The sequence below is a fragment of the Oryctolagus cuniculus genome, chromosome 19 (genome assembly GCF_051225735.1).
Source record: "Oryctolagus cuniculus isolate XC-2025 breed Fujian yellow rabbit chromosome 19, ASM5122573v1, whole genome shotgun sequence".
In the NCBI taxonomy this organism is placed as follows: Eukaryota; Metazoa; Chordata; class Mammalia; order Lagomorpha; family Leporidae; genus Oryctolagus; species Oryctolagus cuniculus.
In genome coordinates, this window is record NC_142885.1 from 63,616,026 (window position 1) to 63,624,454 (window position 8,429).

Sequence of the window (8,429 nt, forward strand, 5' to 3'; positions counted from 1 at the left end):
GTGACGGCTGCTTCTCCAGCAATTACAATTTTTAGCTCCTACGTCTTCCTTTCTAGCTAACATTTATTAATTAAGACTTCCCTCCTCGTTCCTGATAGCATTCAACCCAATGCAAAGTCCACCACTTTAAACCCTTCTCCAAGCTGCCTCGCAGGAGCCCAAAGTCTGTAATTAGCCCTTTCTTGCCTGTCTGACAGTGATGCCCCATGGTTCCCCACGGTGTGTTTCCTGCATTGCAACAAGTGAGCAAACTGGGTTAAGTGGTAGTCCGTGGCTGAAGGACATCAGCACTTCCCTCCCATCACTTGCAACCTGTGCCTACAGGGCTGTTGTCTCTGGAGTGTCTGCTCCCCTCACCGTCATCTTGCTAGCTTCTGCTCTCTCTTCCAGGTGCATAGTGGTACTTACAAGGATGTTGCGAACCCGTCTCATGCTATGCTCCATGTATTGTCTCGTGCTTTGTATTATTACTTGCCCTATGTTACCTACTATTCTCACTTTTCAGACTGAGAAATTGAGACCCAGAGAAGTTAGGTAACTTGCTTACAACCACATGGATTCTGAGTGGCACGATCCTGACCACTACACTGCCATTTCCCGAGTTTTATGGCCCGTATGGATCACCCAGGCATCTTATTAAAATGTCACGTCCTGAGTCGCATCCCTAGAGATCTGGGTTGAGCAGCTGTGTTAGCGCCTGGGGCTGCAGATCAGATTCTCACGGGTCCAGCAGTTTGAAGCCATGCACCTGTGTTTTCTCAGCTTCTGCGGGCAGAAGTCTGGACACGCCGAGGCCACATCGTCTGCTTAGAGGCGCACGAGCCCTGCCGTCGGGGGACCGGGGTGGGGGGCCTGTTCTTGTCTGGAGGCCCAGGTGGGGAAGGACCCGCTTCCAGACTCATGTACGTGTTGGTAGAATTTGTTTCCTGGCAGAGTCCGGTTTCTTGCTGCCTGAGGCCATGCTCCGGGCCTAGAGACTGTTCCTACACAGGCTGCCCCTTCATAGCCAGCTCACGAGGTGCATGAAGGTCTCCCTTGTGGGCCAAGATGGAGTCTTACAGAGTGAAAGCTCATCACAGGAGCGAGGTCCCCTATGCCGTCTCCTACTGGTTAGCAGCAAATCCTGGGTCCCAGCTGCACTCGGGGGGAGGGGAGTACTGCTGGTGGAACACCAAGGGACAGAGCTCAAGGGGGTCTATGAATTCTGCCTAACGCGGCGGGTTTGGAATGGGCCTGCTCATCTTTATTTATTTATTTTTGGTTAATCTTTATTTTAATGAGTTCATAACACATTCCTTGCCCCAAGTGATTCAAGACGCAGGTGGAAGGGGAGACCTCTACAGGCGACAGAGTAGTGTGGTGGCAGTGTGGGAGCCCTGCGGGGGTCCAAGTCCTCTTGTCTGGGATGTGGGGCAGGTTACGTAAACTCATTTTGAAGTAGGAGTGGGCCATGATCATCGTCATCGTAGCTACTTCTGGGGCTGTTTGAGGGTGGTGTAAGATTACAGTGACCTGCAGCAGTGCAGGCAGGGACGCCGGCCACTAACACGCCTCTGTGCGGTCCTTCCTCCTGGCTCAAATGGGAAGAAGCTTGTCTAGAACCTTCCCACCTATCCTTCCTGGCTGGATCTGCTGGTGGTCTTTTTTTAAAGATTTAATTTGTCTATTTGAAAGTCAGATTTACAGAGTTGGGGGAAAGAGAGAGAGGATCTTTCAACCACTTGTTCACTGCCCAAATGGCCACAATGGCCAGGGCTAGGCCAGACCACAGCCAGGAGCCAGGAGCTTCTTCAGGGTCTCAAGGATTTGGGCCATTTTCCACTGCTTTCCCAGGCCATTAGCAAAGAGCGGGATCAGAAGTGGAGCAGCCGGGACTCGAACTGGGGCCTATATGGGATGTCAGCATCACAGGCAGCGGCTTTACCTGCTATGCCACAAATCTGGCCCCTGCTGTTGGTCTTTGCAGCTCTCAGAGCCTCTTTGCTCTCTGCGGTCACAGTCCTCGTCTGTTTCATGGTGTTTCTCAAGGGTACCAAGAGTGTTTGAAGGCAGAGACTGTGTCAGTTAGGATAGGCAGGTGGCTCCTGGGCTCCATGGCCTCCGACAACAAATGCCTGTTTCTTCCTCACGTTGTGTGACCACTGGGAGTGGGCAGAGCCTCTGTCCTGTGTCCTTGACCCTCTGGGACCTGGTTGCTAGGGTCCTTCATGTGGGACATTGCCCATTTCATAGCAGATGGAGCACAGGCAATAGTGGACAATGTGTTGGCTCTTAAACCTACTGGGAAGTGACACAGATCGGTTCCATCTGCATCCTAGTGGCCAAAAGAAGTCACATGTCCTTCTTACAGGAGGTAGTCCAGAATATTTGGCACATGGTGTTAACAATGACCATGGAAACCTCATAAAATTCATTTTTATAAGCAGCAATAACAATGCAAACAGTCGCAAAATACCAGGTGCTGTTGTAACCTCTTTGCATAAATTAACCCGTGTTATTTTTGTAACAACCCTGTGAAGAAGGGACTAGCATGATCCCTATTTTACAGATGGAGAAACTGAGGCACTGAGTGGTAGGGCTTAGGTGGAACCTTCAGGGCAGTGCAGCTGTGATGGGAATGGAGTGGAGGACCAGTAAGAAGCCCTGGTCTAAAATTCCTGGGCCCAGTGGGGTCCATGAGACTCTCCCCTCCTCCAGCTGCTCCCCAATGACTTTCTCCTTCGTCCCAGGCTTCATGGGGCCCCATCCCCTCCCATAGCTCTTCTTCAGCCTCCCAGCTGAAATTCCTGTGCTTAGGGCCTGCCGAACACCATAAAAATGTCAATTAAGTTGATTTAAAAACGCTCCCAGTCTCATTAACAACAAACTGTTAGTGCCGGTGCAGCCAGAGAGAGCTAAGAATAAATAATATGAATATTAAAAGGTTTCTGGTGTCATTAATTGTCAATACTAAATCATCTCTCACTCTGCCCTTTCTCTGGTTGCCAGCGTCGCTTGTTCCTGGACAGGAAGAGGTGTCACTAAAAGCTTGGGGCTTGGCTCTGTCGCCTGCGGTGGAGAAGGACAGCTGGTGCTGCAGGCTCTCGTGACCTCTGGGTGGACTCTATTAAATCACCTGCCGTCCTGCAGCAGTGTGGGCCAGGGCTCAGCTCAGCATATGCACCAGGGTAGCCGGCCTATCAAGGTTTGCTGAAGGAGTAAGTGAACAAAAGCCGCCCTCCAGCCCGAGTGTGGCTCTGGGCTCTGCTACTCACGAGCTGTGTGACCCTGGATCTGTTACTGAACGTCTCTGAGCGTCAGTCCGTTCTCCTAGGAGATGGAGTAAAGCGTAGCAGCTGCTTCACAGGTTGCAGAGTGACGGGCTTTGCCGGCCAGAACGCCAGGCACTTGGTGAGGGCTCAGCGAGTACTAGCCACCGTTATCTTTTCATTGTCGTTCTAATTATAATTGCAGTTCTGGGGTGCAGGAATATATGGCCTCTCTGTTTTATCCCCTGGAAGGGATATTCTGGACCCATTAAAATGTTTGCAAAGGCTTTTTTAATGATGAGGAAAAATGCTTACAATTCCGAGAAAAGCTGACTGCACAGCTTCATGCGCCTTGTGGTGGCAGTGACGTTAAATCAGACAAAACTCAGAAGGAGGAGCATCAGAACACGGCACTGATTCCTTTCCGGGGTGGGGGAGTTACAGGTCCTTTGGGAGAGTTGCTGAATCTTACTTTTGTGTGAAAAGTTTCCTTTGTTTATTATTGAGATTTCCCCACATACACAAAGGTAGAGGGAATAGTACTACGAATGCATCATTAATTTAAGTTAGTTAAGTTAAATTTATAATGATTTTAAGATTTTGCTATATTTTTGTCAATTTTTTTCTTTTGGTGAAGTAGTTCTAGGCTGTGACATTAGAATATCTTATTTTAAATATGTCAGTATGTATATGTAAAAAAGGGAGCGTTTTCCTACGTAACCACAATATTATGGTCATACCTGACAATGTTAAGAGCAGTTTCTTAATGTTACCTAATAAATGGTCCATATTCAGATTTCCCTGCTCATCCTTCAAAATGTTTTTTTTTTTTTCCTGAACTGATTCAATCAAGAATGATATACTGCACTTAGCTATCATGACTTCTAACTCTATTTCATTTATTTGAAAGACAGAGTTACAGAGACAGGTAGAGCCAGAGAGAGAGAGAGAGAGGCCTTCTATTTGCTGGTTTGCTCCCCAAATGGCTGTAATGGCCAGAGCTGAGCTGATCTGAAGCCAGGAGCCAGGAGCTTCATCCAGGTCTCCCACATGGGTGCAGGGGCCCAAGGACCTGGGCCATCTTCCACTGCTTTCCAAGGCCATAGCAGAGAGCTGGATCAGAAGTGGAGCAGCGTAGACTTGAACTGGCTCCTGTATGGGATGCCAGCACTCCAGGCCAAGGCTTCAGCCCCGTGTGACACAGTGCCAGCCCCCTAACTCTTTAAACTTACTTACTTTTATTATTTGAAAGGAGATCAGGGGAGAGAGAGAGAGATTGAGCTTCCATTTGCATTTTCACTTCTCAGATGCCCCCAGCAGCCAGGGCTGGGGCAAGCCTGGAGCTAGGACCTCAATCCGTGTGTCTCACTTGGGTGGCAGGGACCCAAGTACCTGAGCCATGACCTGCTGCCTCCATGGGTGTGCTTTAAAGCTGAGTTGGAAGGAAAGCTGGGACTTCAACTGAGGCTCTGCCATGACACCCTCCTTCCCCCACTTAAATGCAGAAAAACATTTCTCTGCCCTTCATTCATCCCACTGACAGGCCAGTTGTGCCACTGAGTGTCTCAGCTTCTTGCTTTGCCTTTTCTTTGAGATTGCACTGCTTTTATATCATGAAAACAATCTGATTAAAAACGGTACCCCCCTCTGTAGTTCCAAGCCACTAATCCTGAGTCTAAGCAGTAACAATAACAACCACATCTTCCACATGGCAGGCTTTCTGCTCAGCATTTTATGTTTACTACCTTCTTTAATTCTCACAGTAAATCCATGACATAAGTGCTCTTCATAGCATTGATGGGAATGAAGCACACAAGTAAGTCGCCCAGGCCCCAGAGCAGGCAGACTGGCACGGCCATCACGGCACGTCCAGAGCTGCCCAGGCCCCAGAGCAGGCAGACTGGCACGGCCATCACGGCACGTCCAGAGCTGCCCAGGCCCCAGAGCAGGCAGACTGGCACGGCCATCACGGCACGTCCAGAGCTGCCCAGGCCCCAGAGCAGGCAGACTGGCACGGCCATCACGGCACACCCAGAGCTGCCCAGGCCCCAGAGCAGGCAGACTGGCATGGCCATCACGGCACGTCCAAAGGAGGGAAGACGATGCTGCAGATGGGGAAGGGAGGTGGGGAAGCCAACGCTGCCTGCCCTGGGGAAGCTCAGTGAAAACAGAGGAGCAAATTCCCCATGATGTCCAGGGAGCGTGCAGAGGGAGACGCTGGAGGGGCTTCCCAGTGATTACATCTGTTCTGCCAGAGCGTGGGGCTGCTCTGGGCCATCTTCTAGCTGCCTTCCCTTCCATTCTTAGGGTCCCCTGAAGCGTGTGCTTTCCCCTCACTGAGTGTGGAAGTCCCTGGGTCTCCTATTTGTGGGCAAGGAGATGTCAAGCCCAGAAAGCAACCCTCAAGGGCTTCATGAGGGCCTCTGTAGCTACCGGGGTGGAGACTGTGACCCTCTTGGGTCTTCATTCAGGAACATTCTGGAAGAATTAGGCAAGTACAGAGTGCATTTTGGAAAAGAGTGCTGGACAAGGAACCTTGGTTCTTAGCTGGATTTGCCTCTGCTGGAAATGGGCTGTTGTCTTCAGCCATGGCATCCAGCTTCCCTGAGCCCCCACGTCCTCCTGTGTGATACTGGAATTAATGCTGTCGGTTCTGTGTCCACTGTGAAGTTGTAAAGATTATATGAGGGTTAGAGTAGGAACACTTTGAAAGGAATGGTGGGGATGCAGGAGTTCACCTCTAGGGTGTACTGTAGGAGCCAGGAGAATATCCGTATCCTATCATGGCCCCACCCCAAAGCCATGATTAACTCATCAAGAATTTGGCAACTGATTTGGGTCAATGGGCCTCTATACTGGAATTTTGGGCTTGGGAAGGGATGGCAGCCAGCCATTTTTTCTTTTAAAATATGTTTATTTTCATCTACTTGAGAGGAGAGAGAGAGAGTGAGCGAGCGAGCAGACTGGGCCAGTCCAAAGCAGGAGCCCAACAACACCTGCGTCTCCCATGGGGTGGCAGGGACTGAAGGCATAAGCCCTTGTCTGCTGCCTCCCAGGACGCATTAGCGGGAATGCTGAATCAGAAGCAGAGGTGCTGGGACTTGAACCGTCACTCCGATAGGGGATGCAGGCACTCAAGCGGCATTTGCCTGGAGCACTTTTTCTGTGGATTTAGGTCCAAACTGTGAAACAGGAAGCATTGTTATGAATATTCCCAGACTAGGAGGAAGACAGTGCCGTGCAGGAGGGTGCATGTAATGAGCAAGTGAGGGTGAGGGAGGAGGCAGGGGAGGAGGCAGGGGAGAGGGAGGGAGAGACTCAGATTGAGGTTTTCCTTGGGATCTGGCTGCGTCCCTGGGGAACTGACTGCTCAACTCTGGGTTTGGCTTCTCTGGGCCAGCTATTTCTCCTATTTTTAGCTAAAGCCACTTTGGGATTTGTTTCTGCCATTTGTTCCTAAAAGGGGATCTTTGGCAGTAGGATGCTCCAAGCAGTACCGAGAGAGGGAAGGCTAGAGAGAGGTGTGAGCTTGGAGAGCACCCCTTAGTCGCTCCCCCTCTGCTGACGACAGCTTCAGCCACGACCTTGGTGTTCAGGCACCCAATTCAGTCAGCAGCAAAACCAGCACAAGCATTCAGGTCTCCTGGTTTCCATCCAAGGTCCTTCCCACCGTTCTGATCTGGCCTGGGCAGCACATAGTAACGACACATTAAAGAACAGTAACTTCTCTATTTACTGAATATGCATTCAGTTCCTTCCTTTGTAAGATGGTTGTATTATCTCAATAGCAACCCAGTGAGGAAGCTACTACTATTGCTAATCATCTTGCACAGTGGAAAACTGAAGTTCAGCAAGCTTAAGCAACGTCCCTCACGTCACACAGCTAGAAGTCATGGAGTTAGGACTCAAGTTCAAGTGGTCTGGTCCTGGAGTCCTCTTCTTCCACCATAGTTCTGTGCCCCGTCCTTGGCTCCCCACTCTACCAGGAGTGGCAGTGGTCGCACACGCCTTGGAGTCAGTACCTGGGGGAGTCTTTGGGTGACACTGAGCAGTCCCGAGAGATTTGTCATTTCCTGCACCCTATGACTACTGGCCTGGGAATATTGTTCTTGGACTTGTGTTATTTACTCAGGAGTTTCCAAAGCTGCTTCGTGCTTGGATAGCAAATACTTTTGCAAATATGGATGGAAAATTGGATTTGATTACCTAGAGGTGGGGGAAGCGCCAAGATGTTGTTGCAACCACACAAGCAGGTGTTTTGAGAATTCGTGGGGAATGCATGTTCTGGGAGAGCTGTGCATGGATTTTTTTTTTTATGGTGAAAAAACATATATTTAGAATTAGCCAGCTGGACTCCGTTCAGATGATCCCAATTTTGTTGGCAACATCCAGAGCACCATAGTCAGGAGCCAGCGCACATACGCCTTCTTCTCTCCGTCTGGTCTGATCAGGGTGTTGATTTTGGGCACATCAGTGTCATAGAGTTTCTTCACAGCTTGTTTGATCTGGTGCTTGTTGGCCTTGACATCCACAATGAACACCAGTGTGTCGTTGTCTTCTATCTTCTTCATGGCCGACTCCGTGTTTGGGGGAACTTGATGATGGCAGAGTGGTCAAGCTTGTTTCTCCTGGGGGCACTCTTCCGAGGGTATTTGGGCTGCCGTCGGAGGCGTAGTGTCTTGGGCCGCCGGAAGGTGGGGGACGTGCGGATCTTCTTCTTCTTGTGGCTGTGGACGCCTTTCAGCACTGCCTTCTTGGCCTTCAAGGCCTTTGCTTTGGCTTCGACTTTAGGAGGGGCTGGAGCTTCCTTCTTCGCCTTCGGCGCCATCTTGGTGAAAAACTGTACATGGATTTGGAAATTCTCTTGCACCAACATAAACCTTAAGGCTTTTTTGAAAAATTTTTTTTGAGTTTTAAGAATATTTATTAGAGTCAAAGGCTCCCAGCCAGAGCGGCATGGAGGGGGCTTCCAAGAGAGGAATGGACCCAAAGGGACTTGTAGCAGTAGGCTTTTAAAGTACAACTTCGAAGGAAAAAAAAAAAATAAAAACCTTAACCATCAAATTGGCCTTCAGTTACCAGGCAGGGACAAAAGCCATCAAAAGACCTCATTTGCAATTTTCCATCCCGTCTGGCCTGCTAAGGGTGGGTCGGTACCTTGTTTTCACAATAAGCTGTGAG

The 8,429-nt window shown here is 49.9% G+C and overlaps 1 pseudogene; it reads right to left on the reverse strand.

Moving 5' to 3' along the window:
• Positions 1–7,588: 7,588 nt before the first annotated feature.
• On the reverse strand, positions 7,589–8,076 carry LOC138846882 (large ribosomal subunit protein uL23 pseudogene; annotated as a pseudogene).
• Between the last annotated feature and the right edge of the window lie 353 nt (positions 8,077–8,429).